The sequence below is a fragment of the Paroedura picta genome, chromosome 1, assembly GCF_049243985.1.
Source record: "Paroedura picta isolate Pp20150507F chromosome 1, Ppicta_v3.0, whole genome shotgun sequence".
In the NCBI taxonomy this organism is placed as follows: domain Eukaryota; kingdom Metazoa; phylum Chordata; class Lepidosauria; order Squamata; family Gekkonidae; genus Paroedura; species Paroedura picta.
In genome coordinates, this window is record NC_135369.1 from 150863421 (window position 1) to 150876579 (window position 13159).

The 13159-nt window shown below is 47.2% G+C and overlaps 1 protein-coding gene across 4 annotated transcripts in view; it reads right to left on the minus strand.

Moving 5' to 3' along the window:
- Nucleotides 1-13159, minus strand: part of HCRTR2 (hypocretin receptor 2) — a 67119-nt gene that overhangs the window by 20090 nt on the left and 33870 nt on the right. Inside the window, exon 1 of one of the 4 annotated variants that reach the window (XM_077308735.1) lies at nucleotides 12808-13035. The exons of the other annotated variants lie outside the window; for them this stretch is intronic. The gene's annotated coding sequence lies outside the window, so the exon portion shown is untranslated. Of the gene's footprint in view, nucleotides 1-12807; nucleotides 13036-13159 lie in introns of those variants that run through there. 4 annotated transcript variants of the gene reach the window in all.

Genomic DNA, 13159 nt, shown 5'->3' on the forward strand with positions numbered 1-13159 from the left:
TGTGAAATCCATGATGGATGAGTGTTCCTGCGGAAGAGCACATGCATGACAGCCCTGTTTGATACTTATAGCTGTGAGCAATAAATCCAAATGTCTCTTCCATGTACAAAAAGCAACTTCAGGGGGGACCTCTGTGTTTCCTTGTATGAAAAGCTGTCTGTGGGGAGAATGGAGCTTTGCTCTTAGAAGCCATACATGGCTTAGCCTTTGCAACGTATGGCTGAGGATGGCAGGCCTCTGCTTCGCATGGATCCTAGCCCATTTTTGGAGCCACCACATGGCCTGCCTTATGCTCTTTAGTCTTTGCTGCAGCATTGCAGATAGTTGCGGCAGCCTCTCCCTCCCCACATGCATTTGAGGCCAGACATCCTGACTCCGGCAGCGAGTGTCTTCGATCTCTTACTGCCAGCAGCCGTAGCCCCCAGCTTTTGTTTACATAAATTAAAAGAGGGCGGAAATATCTTGTAGGTTGCTGGTACTCTTTAAGGTTCTGGAAATCTACAAGGGAGTGGGAGTATGAAATCCAAGCTCATTTAGTGATACCCAAAAAACAGATGTGTGAAGGATGGGTTAGGTCCCGCCTTTCTTTAACGGCATTCAGTGGGAGCTCAGAGAGTCAGTAGAAATCAGCAGTTAAGGGACTTGAAGAGAGCAGCTGAGGGGCTGTGTCTGACTGAGTGAAGCCGTGGAAAAAAGCAGCTGACTAACGTGTACATATGTAACAACAGATCCCAAATACCAAAACAAGGAAACAGTTTAAAAGCAGAAAAAGAAGAACTGGTTTTCTTATCCCCCACTTTTCACTACAGAAGGAGTCTCAAAGAGGCTTACAATTGCCTTTCCTTCCTCTTCCCACAACAGACACCTGCTAAGGTAGGTGGGGCTGAGAGAGCTCTAACAGAACTGCTCTGAAAGAACACCCCTAAGAGAACTGTGACTAGCCCACAGTCACCCAGCTGGCTGCATGCAGAGGAGTATGAAATCAAACATGTTTCTACAGATTGAAGTCCACTCTTAACTAGTCCATGACACTCACAAAAGTTGTAACCTCTACCTGTTTTCCTTCAGTGTTATATTCAAACCATAAATAAAAATGTCAGAATTGGATTCTCACAAAAAGTAGGTGACACCACCTGCTGAGGCGACAATCCTTCTCCTTGTCCTCCTTACAGGGCATGGCAAATCCAAACTCTCTGTAAAAACTTGCCACAGGGCTTGTAGAGCACTAAAGCAATCAAGCTACCAGAGAGGGCCCCCCCCCATGCGTTCTCCCTCCATGTTTCTGGAGGTGGTGGGGGGGGGGTGGAAGAGCACCCCATTTCCCAGAAGGAAAGGAAGAAAACAGCCCTCAGGAGAAAGAGGTGGGGGTGGGGAGCAGCTGGCTGCTTTTAGTCTGGCCTTGAGAGGCCAGTCCCTTCTCCAGAATTTTGCAGGAGTTATGGGGCAAGTTGGCCCACCTCCCCTCGCCTCATTTGCCCCGTGGCTCCAGCGAGGCGCAGGTTAATTTAGGCCAGGGAATGGGAACACTGTGTGCCACCCAGAAGCTCCGCTCCCTGTCTCAGGTGGGCCAGTGCTACTGAGAGGATTTTAGCCCAGTGTTCTATGTCTGCCACTCCTAAGCTGGAGATCTCCCAGAGCCACAAGTAAACACACTGCAAACTAGGTGTGTTCCCCTGGAGATAATGGGTTCTTTGGAGTCTATCCCCAAAATGCTAATCGCTTGCTTTTGTGCCTGCTAGGCATCCTCTGTGTGGGGTTCGGCTGTGCTGGGTCACTGTTGCCCCGCCGGGATGTCTTCCCCCCACCAATGAGCATCTTTTGTATCCACTTTCACCCTCAAGGCAGAGAGGAGCTAGTTCACAATCAGAAGGAGTAGGAGAGTGTAAAATGTGGACCCTCAGCCAAGGAACCCACTAACTAAACCCCCCTGCTTGACATGAGCACAGAGACAGGGTCTTTCAGAGCCCTGAGTCCACCTAACACCCCTAAACCCCAACCTGAGAGAGGGGTTCTCAATCAAAACGTGGATCCTCAGCCAAGATATCCAGTAGCTAAGCCCATGGGTTCCGCCATGTTGTTTGGTTTGTTGGTTTATTATATTTTATAGTTTTGTGTCCATTTTAACAGGGTTTTAATGGGGGCTTTTAACTGGACATCTGTAACCTGCCACGAGCCTGCCTGGGAGTAGCGGGTAAGAAATTAATTAATTAATAATAAGTGGAGTATAAAAACCAACTCTTCTTCTTAATCCTCTGTTCATTTCAGTGAAGTGTATGCAGCTTCCTTCTCAATGCTAAATTTCCTTATTTTGTTGAAATGAAAGTTCGTTTTTTTAAAAAAATGCATTCACTCCAAACAAAATCTCTTAAACTTTGAAAAATTCAGCACACATTTAACTACTGAGAGAATTAAGGCCACCCACTGAGCGCACCCCACCAAGAGCCTGCAGAGCTGCTCATACTGATGCGCTGAATGAATTTCTCTCTATTACTATGGAGAGGGGTTAGGCAGGAGGTGAACAGTTATAGAATTTGATGATTCAGGGCATGATAAAACCCAACCACAGCGGCATTAGAAGTCAACAGACAGCACAGAGGTAATGTTGCATAGTAACTTAGCAATGTCATTATTGCAAATTATTCAGGCTCCGTGCTAAACTAAGCTGAAAATCACAGCAATGCACTAGCTACCGGTGTCTGTGTGTGTGTGTGTGTTACAGTTTGTGGCAACCTCACAAAGGCCACCAAAGCACATAACAATTTAAAACATATACAACAGAAATATTTTAAAACCACTAAAACCAACCCTCCTAAAAATATGTACACAGCTAAAAAAAAAAAAAAATTAAAACAGAGTTAAAATACGTAAGAGGCGTGACCAGTGTCAGTGCCTCTTTCCCTCTGATGCGGATACATACGACCACCTGATCAGGCCAGACCCCCACGGTAGAACTCAGGGCCCAGGTAACCAAACTCACTACTTACATTTATTATAGTTTATTATAACTAGTGCTGAGCTAACATATAAAGGTCAGTCTTTGTATGTAGGTGAGCCTGCAGGATGTTTGTGACACACGCATGCATACCCTCCCACTAAGAAAAGGGAACTTAGCAAGGGTTGCAGAAACCTGCAGGTCAGTGGTTACTAAAAAGAGCTTTCTGCTGCAACTTAAAGTGCAATCAGCATCAAAAGACAGAAGAGAGATAATGATTAGAACAACTGTTTAGAAAATACAATATTCTGTCAGGGGACTGTTTCCAGGCCTCCCACACACACCCCTTCAGAAAGCACACAGAGACTGTTTCCAGGAGGCAGCTCACTTCTCCCCTCCCTGTCCTCTGAGTTGAAAGAGATCAGGAGGGCAGGGGGACTTACTAGCAGCAGGGCATGCTCTAAGGTTGGCTCCATCCCCATCCACCCAACCTCTGAAACTGGCAGGAAGTTGGAGGCAGAGAGCCAACCAGTTATTAGCCTTTCCTGGCTGAGAGCTCCCTTCTGATTGGGGCTAAACTACCAGGATGGGCCATTCCTGGCTGAGGGCCATCTCCTATTGGGGGAATATTTCTAGGGGGGAGGGCAATCAGGTAGGGAGTGACTTATCTGCATGCAATTTGAGCTGATTGGCCCTCACTGGGAGAGTGCAAGTTAAATTAATTGGTGCTCATTGGTAGAGTGCAATTTGAGCTAACTGGCCCACATTGTCAGAGTGCAATTTGAGCTAATTGGCCTTCATTGATCGAGTGCAATTTGAACTGATTTGGCCTTCATTGGCAGAGTGCTCTGTCTCTATTGGTGGCACACCCCCATAGAGGCCCAATCACATAGTGGATGAGCAGTCAGGTTGGTTTTTATAAGATTTCTGATGATGATTACCAAAGCTTAAAGATTTCAGGTGGTCCAGGCCAATTACGGTATATAAGAAGGCAGAATCAACAGTTCTTAAGATTAGAATAGAATGAAAAAGCAGGGGTGAATTAAGCCACATAAATATTAGGCCAATAGCAAAGATCACAGCAATTTACAGATTAAGAAATTTAGAGCATTGTGACTTGCTTTAATAGGTGGATAATTGATGGGTCTCTGCTGTCATTTGCTAGTGCCCAGTATGGGTCCGAAGAACAAAGTTTCTCTGATGAATTTTCTCATTAATCTTGGCATACATAGTCCTAATACAAAAAAGAATCATACTCCAAATGGTAAAGAGGCAGGTGATAAGTGGGTTACAGATGAAATATAGTCTGGTCTCAGTGCCTGCAACATCCAGTATTTAAGAGTAGTGATGGGCATCAACTAGCTCACAAACTAAAGCTCAAGATGAATTTTAGCCAGTTCATGATTTGCAAAGTGAAATTTGTGCTACATCAACCAGCACAAACTTCCCATGAACTTTCAAACTGTTCTTGGAGGTTTGTGCCAGTTCATGAACGGATACATTTCCAGACAGACTGTCTACACTCATCCTAAATGTTTACCAAACTTTGAAGCAACATAACTTGGAGGTCATGGAAAAGAGTATCTGGGGGAGGTCTTCTGTGACTTTGCTGTCTTTAGCTTGCCCAGGATCTGTTCTATATATTCCTGGTCTTCCTGAATCTGAACCTGTTAAGATTACCACCTGCCTGTAGTCATTTTGACAGGTACAGGTTCAGAAGAGTATAGAATGTATCCTGTGTAATTCAGAGGCATCAAACTTGCAGGTGATCTCTGGCTGATTCCCCTCTATCTGTCCTCCATGTTTGGAGAAAATTGGGTTTAAGGGGTCCAAGTTATGGCCTTCCAAGACCCAGCTTGGTGTAGTGGTTAAAGAAAAGCGGATTCTGATCTGAAGGACCAGGTTTGATTCCCACTTCTCCACATGCAACCAACTGGGTGACCTTTGGTTAGCCACAGTTTTCTTTGCGCTGTTCTTACTGAGCAATTATGTTAGAACTCTCCCAGCCTCACCTACCTAACAGGGTGTCTGTTGTGGGGAGAGGAGGGGAAAGGTGTTTACAAGTCACTTGGGGTTTCCTTCTGGTAGTGAAAAACAGTATAAAAAACCCAGCTCTTCTTCCTCTTCAGCAGTGCCCCCAGATGGTGCTTTCTGGGGAAATGGCTGCCTGTGATTTTCCCAGAAAGTGCTTTCCTGCGGATACCTCCGGGGGGGGGGGGGCGTAACTCCAATCCTGTAAATCAAATCCTCACTAAACTCAGAGGGCAGGTAAAGGAGAGTCAGCTGGAGATCCACTGCACGTTTGGTGCTTCTTGCCCACTGGAGGGGCTGTTCTACCTCCTCATGAACAGAACCAATTCATTTGGCCCATAAAAGTTCATGACAGTGAACCAGAAATGCCAGGAACCAGCCACCGAACTGCATCTCCAGGAGCGACAGCACCCAAAACTACACATCAAGTGCCAAACAATTCTGAGCTCAGACTGCCTGTGTTTTTCCTTGACATATTTATTTGTAATAACATTTAGCCTTGTAATCTGAAAAGGAGAGGGGAGTCCGAAGAAGCTGTGAGAAAGAGAATTAACATTGCTATGTTTAGGAGATCATACGATTACGCACCAAAATCACACATACACACAAATCCTTATAAGCCAATGGCCTTCTTTCTTTGGAATACACTCACACACAGGCCATTCCATGTAATGATTCATCAAAACGGCCATCTATTCGTAGAACCAGTGTGTTGGATAGAAAATCCCCAGATGGATTGTGTTTCTGCTGCTAATGCAATCACTCAAGAATTCCCCTGTATGGACTACGTGGCTGGGCAACATGTAGGCTCCTCCTCTCACTGCAATCCTAAGGGAGTAAAAGCTGCACCAGGTCCATTAAAAGCTGTACCAGTCATTAACAGCACAGGAGCCTCCTTTAGATCTGGGATTGGCAACTTTACTGCCAGTTTGAGAATGCTACAGAAAGTCATTTCTTAAGCCACTTGTGACTGGATGGTGCTCCTCCTGAAGTGTTCTGAAGAGAGATGAAAGGCCATTGGATAACTGATGGGAGGCTTGAAGTGCCTGTTCTCAGGATAAATTAATACCTCAGGTGGTCAATGAATCTCCCAACTAGAAATAGGAGATTGTCCCTTAGACTGAGGCCTCCGGATTACTGCAGATAACTTTGTGTGACCGGAAGCTGCAGCTATGACACCATTAAGAAAATTTAAGTGCTCTTGAGTCTTGAATTGTGGGGTTGGATATATATTAATAACAGTCATAATACCAATACTTCACACCATAGACATTTTTGCTCAATTAAACAAAGCCCGGGAACTCATAAAAGTGTACTTAGAGATTTAAAAGGTAATGTGAGAGTGCATGGGCACAAAAATACACACACACATACGTTTTATATTAACTGATGATGTAAACTAAAATAACAGGAACTAGAATAAATGGAAATGTTTACAATCTGGTAAATTTATAGAAAGTATCTTGATAACACATGAAGGGGGTTGTACACAAAATTTATTTTTGCTTTTCTTAATCTATCTTCTAGCATCAGAATCGAATTGAGCACAGGGGTTCTCCATAGCTTCCTGCCATCTGCATTTTTCAAATTAATACTTTAGTTTAGTTTGCTTTAGTTTCTCATGAATGTGCCTTTCAGAATCTGGCCATGGGGTGAAAATGGCTTTGGTCACTATCATAGGTGATCTCCAATGACACCTGGACCAAGATGGATAGGTGATGTTTGTATTAGTTGATCTCATAGCTGTATTTGACATGGTACACCATGAGCTATTCGCTCACTATCTTGCTGATGTGGAGATATGGAGATCTGCTTTACAACAGCTGGACTTCTTCCTTCAAGGCTGGGGACAGAGGGTAGCCATGGGGGAGGAATAGTCGCACTGCTGCCCACTCCCTTGTGGAGCACTGCAGGGTGCAATTCTCTCCCCCATGTTGTTTAACATCTATGTGAACCCTCTTGTACAGCCGATCTGGAAATATGGGCTGCGTTGTCATCAGTATGCTGATGACACCTAACTCTATTGGTTGATGAGCGGATCGCTGGATACACTCCCAGTTCCACTGGTCAAATGTTTGGAGGTCGTGACTAGATGACTCTGGCAGAGTGGCCTGAAGCTTAATCCTTAAAGATGGAGGTCCTGCAGTTGTGAAAGAAAAGTCCAGAAGAGGAAGCATGCCTCCCCTATCTTAGGTAAAGGTAAAGGTAAAGGTATCCCCTGTGCAAGCACCGGGTCATGTCTGACCCTTGGGGTGACGCCCTCCAGCGTTTTCATGGCAGACTCAATACAGGGTGGTTTGCCAGTGCCTTCCCCAGTCATTACCGTTTACCCCCCAGCAAGCAAGCTGGGTACTCATTTTACCGACCTCGGAAGGATGGAAGGCTGAGTCAACCTTGAGCCGGCTGCTGGGATTGAACTCCCAGCCTCATGGGCAAAGCTTTTAGACAGCTGCCTTACCACTCTGCGCCACAAGAGGCTCTTCCCCTATCTTAATGGACTGCAATTAACAACTTTGCACTCTGTCAGGAATTTGGGAGTGATCTTAGATGCCTCGCTTTCTATGGAGGCTCAGATCATGAATATAGCTTGCCAGGAGTTTTCCCATCTACTCCAGGGGGAGCTACTGGCAGCCTATCTGGCCTCAGAAGACCTAGCCACAGTGATCCACATGAAGCTCACCTCTAGATTGGATTTCTATAACTCTTGACTTTGATCCAGAAAGTGTAACTGGTACAAAATTCAGTGGCGCGAATCCTCATGAGGACACTCTGGAGGACGTGCATTCAACCTATCCTCTATTAGCTGCATTTGTTACTGGTGGAATTTGGGATAAAGTTCAAGGTGCTGGTGCTAACCTTTGAGGCCTTATGCAGTCTGGGCCCTGTGCATCTATGGGACCGCCTCTCCCAGTACATCCCCTGGAAAGCTCTGTGCTCAGCAAATACCAACTTGCTGATGATTCCTGGCCTTGACCAGAGCCAGGGTCCTTTTGGCCCAGGCTCCCATCTGGTGGAACGAGTTGCTAGTAGAGACTCAGGCCCTGACAAAACTAACAAAATTCCCCAGGGCCTGTAAGTGGCAGTCTTCCACCAGGCCTATAGTTGAGGCCAGGAAAATGGAAGAACAACTGGAGGCTTCCCTCTGTCTCCTCATCTCTGGTCCTTTCCTACTTCAGACTCCCCTCTGTGTTTGGAGATTTTCTTACGATGATAAAAAAAATAAAGCAGCCAGTGTGGCAGCAGTGGGAGCAGAATTGGTAAAATCAGAATGTTTAAAAAGTTTTATAATATTTAATGTGATTTTGTTATATCCATATATTGTACGCTACCCTGAGCTCACTTGCAGGGTAGGGCATCTAAAAGTTAAACTATCTGTAAACAGCCCGTGGCGCCACGGGCGCCACGGACTGTATAAAGGAGTAAGGGGCAGTGGGGAGGAGTTAGGGCGGGACCGGTCCGGGATAAAAACTCGGGGGGGGCCAATCAGGAGCCGCGAAGCCGCGAGTGTCAATCCCGCCCCAAGCAGACAATGGGGAGCCGCGCGAAGCGCGGCTCCCCATTGCCTGCTTCACTCGCTCGGAAAATGGCGGCCCGCCTGGTGAGAACCTCGGCTGGGGGGTGGGCCGGGAAGCCTTCTCTCGGCCGGCGGAGCGGCCTCGCAGCGTTGTGGACGCTGCGAGCCCGCTCCGCCGGCCGAGAGAAGGCTCCAGAGAGCCTCGGGGGGGTGGATGGGTGGGGGGGGGAAGGGAAGCCTCCGATTCCCAGCCCCAGCAACTGCGAGCCGCGCGCAGCGCGGCTCGCAGTTGCTCCCGGCCTGACGAGACTCCAGCCGGCGAGAAGCTGAAGAGAAAAAAAAACACCCCTGTAGGAGCCTTTCGCAGCCCCAAGCCGAGAGCCAGCAGAAAAAAAAACCCTGTAGGAGCCTTTCGCAGCTCCAAGCCGAGAGCCAGCAGAAAAAAACCCCTGTAGGAGCCTTTAGCAGCCCCAAGCCGGCACGCCCACGAGAGCCAGCAGAAAAACATTAACACAGTAGGAGCCTTTCGCAGCCCCAAGACGAGAGCCAGCAGAAAAAAAACCCTGTAGGAGCCTTTAGCAGCCCCAAGCCGAGAGCCAGCAGAAAAAAAAACCCTGTAGGAGCCTTTCGCAGCCCCAAGCCGAGAGCCAGCAGAAAAAAAACCCTGTAGGAGCCTTTCGCAGCCCCAAGCCGAGAGCCAGCAGAAAAAAAACCCTGTAGGAGCCTTTAGCAGCCCCAAGCCGGCACGCCCACGAGAGCCAGCAGAAAAACATTAACACAGTAGGAGCCTTTCGCAGCCCCAAGACGAGAGCCAGCAGAAAAAAAACCCTGTAGGAGCCTTTCGCAGCCCCAAGCCGAGAGCCAGCAGAAAAAAAAACCCTGTAGGAGCCTTTCGCAGCCCCAAGCCGAGAGCCAGCAGAAAAAAAAACCCTGTAGGAGCCTTTCGCAGCCCCAAGCCGAGAGCCAGCAGAAAAAAAAACCCTGTAGGAGCCTTTCGCAGCCCCAAGCCGAGAGCCAGCAGAAAAAAAAACCCTGTAGGAGCCTTTCGCAGCCCCAAGCCGAGAGCCAGCAGAGAAAAAAACCCTGTAGGAGCCTTTCGCAGCCCCAAGCCGAGAGCCAGCAGAGAAAAAAATCCTGTAGGAGCCTTTCGCAGCTCCAAGCCGAGAGCCAGCAGAAAAAAAACCCTGTAGGAGCCTTTCGCAGCAGCCCCAAGCCGGCACGCCCAGGAGAGCCAGCAGAAAAACATTAACCCTGTAGGAGCCTTTCGCAGCTCCAAGCCGAGAGCCAGCAGAAAAAAAACCCTGTAGGAGCCTTTCGCAGCCCCAAGCCGAGAGCCAGCAGAAAAAAAAACCCTGTAGGAGCCTTTCGCAGCCCCAAGCCGAGAGCCAGCAGAAAAAAAACCCTGTAGGAGCCTTTCGCAGCTCCAAGCCGAGAGCCAGCAGAAAAAAAACCCTGTAGGAGCCTTTCGCAGCCCCAAGCCGAGAGCCAGCAGAAAAAAAAACCCTGTAGGAGCCTTTCGCAGCTCCAAGCCGAGAGCCAGCAGAAAAAAAACCCTGTAGGAGCCTTTCGCCGCTTCAAGCCAGCGCCCTGGGAGCCCCGGCAGCCGCCCACAGCACAGCTGCTGGGTGCTCCCTGCCCTCATGGCCCCAGAACACAATGGAGCCGCCGGGAAAGCCGCAGAAGAACAAAAAAATGCAGAGGAGCCGCCACAGCCCAGCGCACCACACCTGGGACTCCCGCCTCCTCTTTCAGGTAGCCTGTCCCTCGCTCTGTCCCTCGCCTGCCGCTCGCTCTGGTCCCCACCTGCTAGTGCCCATTGTCTTCTTCATACAATGGGCTTTTTTACTAGTAAATAAATAAAAAAGAAGAACTGAAGAAAGATGTAGAGAAACTGGAGCGTGTGCAGAGGAGGGCTATGAAAATGGTGAGGGATTTTGGAGACCAAGTTGTATAGAGAAAGGCTGAGGGAGCTTGGTCTGTTTAGCTTGGAGAGAAGACGACTAAGAGGTGATATGATAACCATCTTCAAATACATGAGAGAAGATGGAGCAGAGTTGTTTTCTGCTGCCCCAGAGGGTCAGACCAGAACCAATGGATTGAAATTAATTGAAAAGAATTTTCAGCTAAACATCCAGAAGAAGTTCCTGACAGAGTGGTTCCTCGGTGGAACAGGCTTTCTTGGGAGGTGGTGAGTGGAGGTTTTAAAGCAGAGGCTAGATAGTCATCTGACAGAAATGATAGTTCTATTCACTTAGGCACATTGTGAGTGGGCGGGCAGGAAGGGATGTGCCAGTGTTCGTTTCTTGTGGCCCTTCCTTGCAAACCCAGGGAATTGCTTATTGCCGCTGTGGGATGGTAGGTGAATTTCCTCCAGGCCAGGCTGGATTCTAGATATTTTTGGTAGAGGGATCACTTGTGCATGAAATTGGGGTCACCATGGGTGGGCAGGTAGTTGTGAGTGGAGGGTTGGACTAGATGACCCTGGAGATACCTTCCAACTCTATCATTCTATCATAAATTGGTTCTTATATGCCACTTTTCTTTACCAGAAGGAGTCTCAAAGTGGCTTACATTCACCTTCCCTTTCCTCTCCCCACAACAGACACCCTGTGAGGTGGGTGAGGCTGAGAGAGGCCTGATATCACTGCTTGGTCAGAACAAGGTCACCCAGCTAGCTGCATGTGGGGGAGTGGAGAATCAAACCCGGCCCACCACATTAGAAGTCCATGCTCCTTACCACTACTCCTTACCACTACACCAAACTTTCTTTTTCTTTCTTTTAATCCCCCCCCCCCACAGGCACACTTGCATACAGACTTTCCTGTGCAATGAAAAAAATATTCTTTCTGTGTGGGGGGGGGAAGGGAGGCATGTCAAGCCAAGCTCCAAGGCCAGGAGTGCAGACTGAGTGGCTGGAAACAACAACAAGCATTCCTCTCTAAAAACATAAGGAAGCAGATTAAGGGTGGCAACTTTCAGGAGGTAGCTGAAAATATCCTGGGATTATAACTGATCTCCAGGTGACAGAGATCAGTTTACTAGAAGAAAAAGGCTGCTTTGGAAGGTGGATGCTCTGAAATCCCTCCTCTCCCCAAACCTTTATTTTCCTCAGGCTCATGCCGAAAACCTTCAAGTATTCTCCAAACCTTCAAGTATTCTCCAAACTCTAAAGCAGATGGCTGGGGCAAAAACTGTTGGAACAGAAAGAAATTGCACAGAAAGAAATTGCTGTGAGCCTGCACGAAGAAAAAGTATCACTCCCAGGGCCTTCCCATCGTGATAGAGAGAAATGTTGCTAACAGGTGAATGTTTCAAAACAGCTTGAAAATTTGCCAGCACAAGGGACAACAATTCTTCATTACTGAGGCAGGGAAAGAGCCCAGGGGAGGGCTATTCCCAAGTGAGGGGAAAGTGAGCCGGAAGTAGGAGGAAGCCGCGAAAGAGAAAGAAACATTTCAACATGCAAACAAACACAACTCAAGTTTGTTTGCTAGAAAAAGAGTGAGGTAAAAGTGCTCCCAATGGAGAACCAATGGGGAAAATTAAAGGGGAAAACGAATGGCTCCAGAGAACATGCAGAAGACAGGGGATAAACTGCGGCAGTTAAATGGCCAGAACCGATGCAGTAACACCAGGTGTGAAGCATCTCATTTTTACTGTGGATATTCCGAAATCATTCAGAAGAGACATTATTCTGTATATTGCCAATCTGCTTACTTCTTTCAAAAAAAAATATTCGGAGATATCAGTATGAGTATAAGGTCACAACTGGGAGCTTTCACTTGAAAGAAGTCCTTTCTGCATCATTAGCAGCATTAGCGATCATCTGGAAGATCAACTGACATTACAGTTGCTGCGGATATTAAATTTTAACGGACTCAATTACACAGGCTAGAAAAGGCAGCATACAAAGAGATTGCACTAGCAAAAACACAGGGGGAAAAACCCAGCGACCACAATGCACCTTTATCTCCAGTTGCTTTTTGCTGTGGAGCACTACAGATTGGGGTCGTTCTGAATACTGTCACCCCTGCACTGTGTCCTGAAAAGCCCCCACTTCTCACCTGTGTAAATTGAACCTATGATTTGTTATTCTTGAGACACTTTCTGTCTCTTCACACCCACGTAATTTGTTTCATTAAAGCAACACTGAACATTTCATGCAACACACACACACACACACAGGATATGCAAATAGTGTACCAACAATATAACTCACATGCAAAACTCCAAACTACATGGCAGAAATATCTACAGAAACAACAGAGACTCAAAGCCACTGAGACAAAAAAAACAACCAACCAAAAAGGGACCCTTCATTTCCACTCACCCAGCAGGCCCCTGTGGGTGTTGGATTCAGCCTGGCTGCTCCCTGCAGCGGCTGTAAATGTATGATAAGAACTTTCCTCTCACACATCCATGTTTTAGAATAAGACTTGCTGCCTTTCCAAGGAAGAGCAAATCCCAGCTGAGCTGATTGTGACCTCATCCTTCCTTTGTCCACTGGAGAAAACTCTTTGCAGAAAGAACATTATCAGGTTATGAATGCCAGTTGGAATTATGATGGTACAACTGAGACCTTGTTTAAGGCAGGGCAAAACATTGCAAAAGACCAAAGGATTGCATCATTTCGGTAGCAACGTTGCTCTTTTTACTGGCAGATTACTTTTGTATTGATTGAA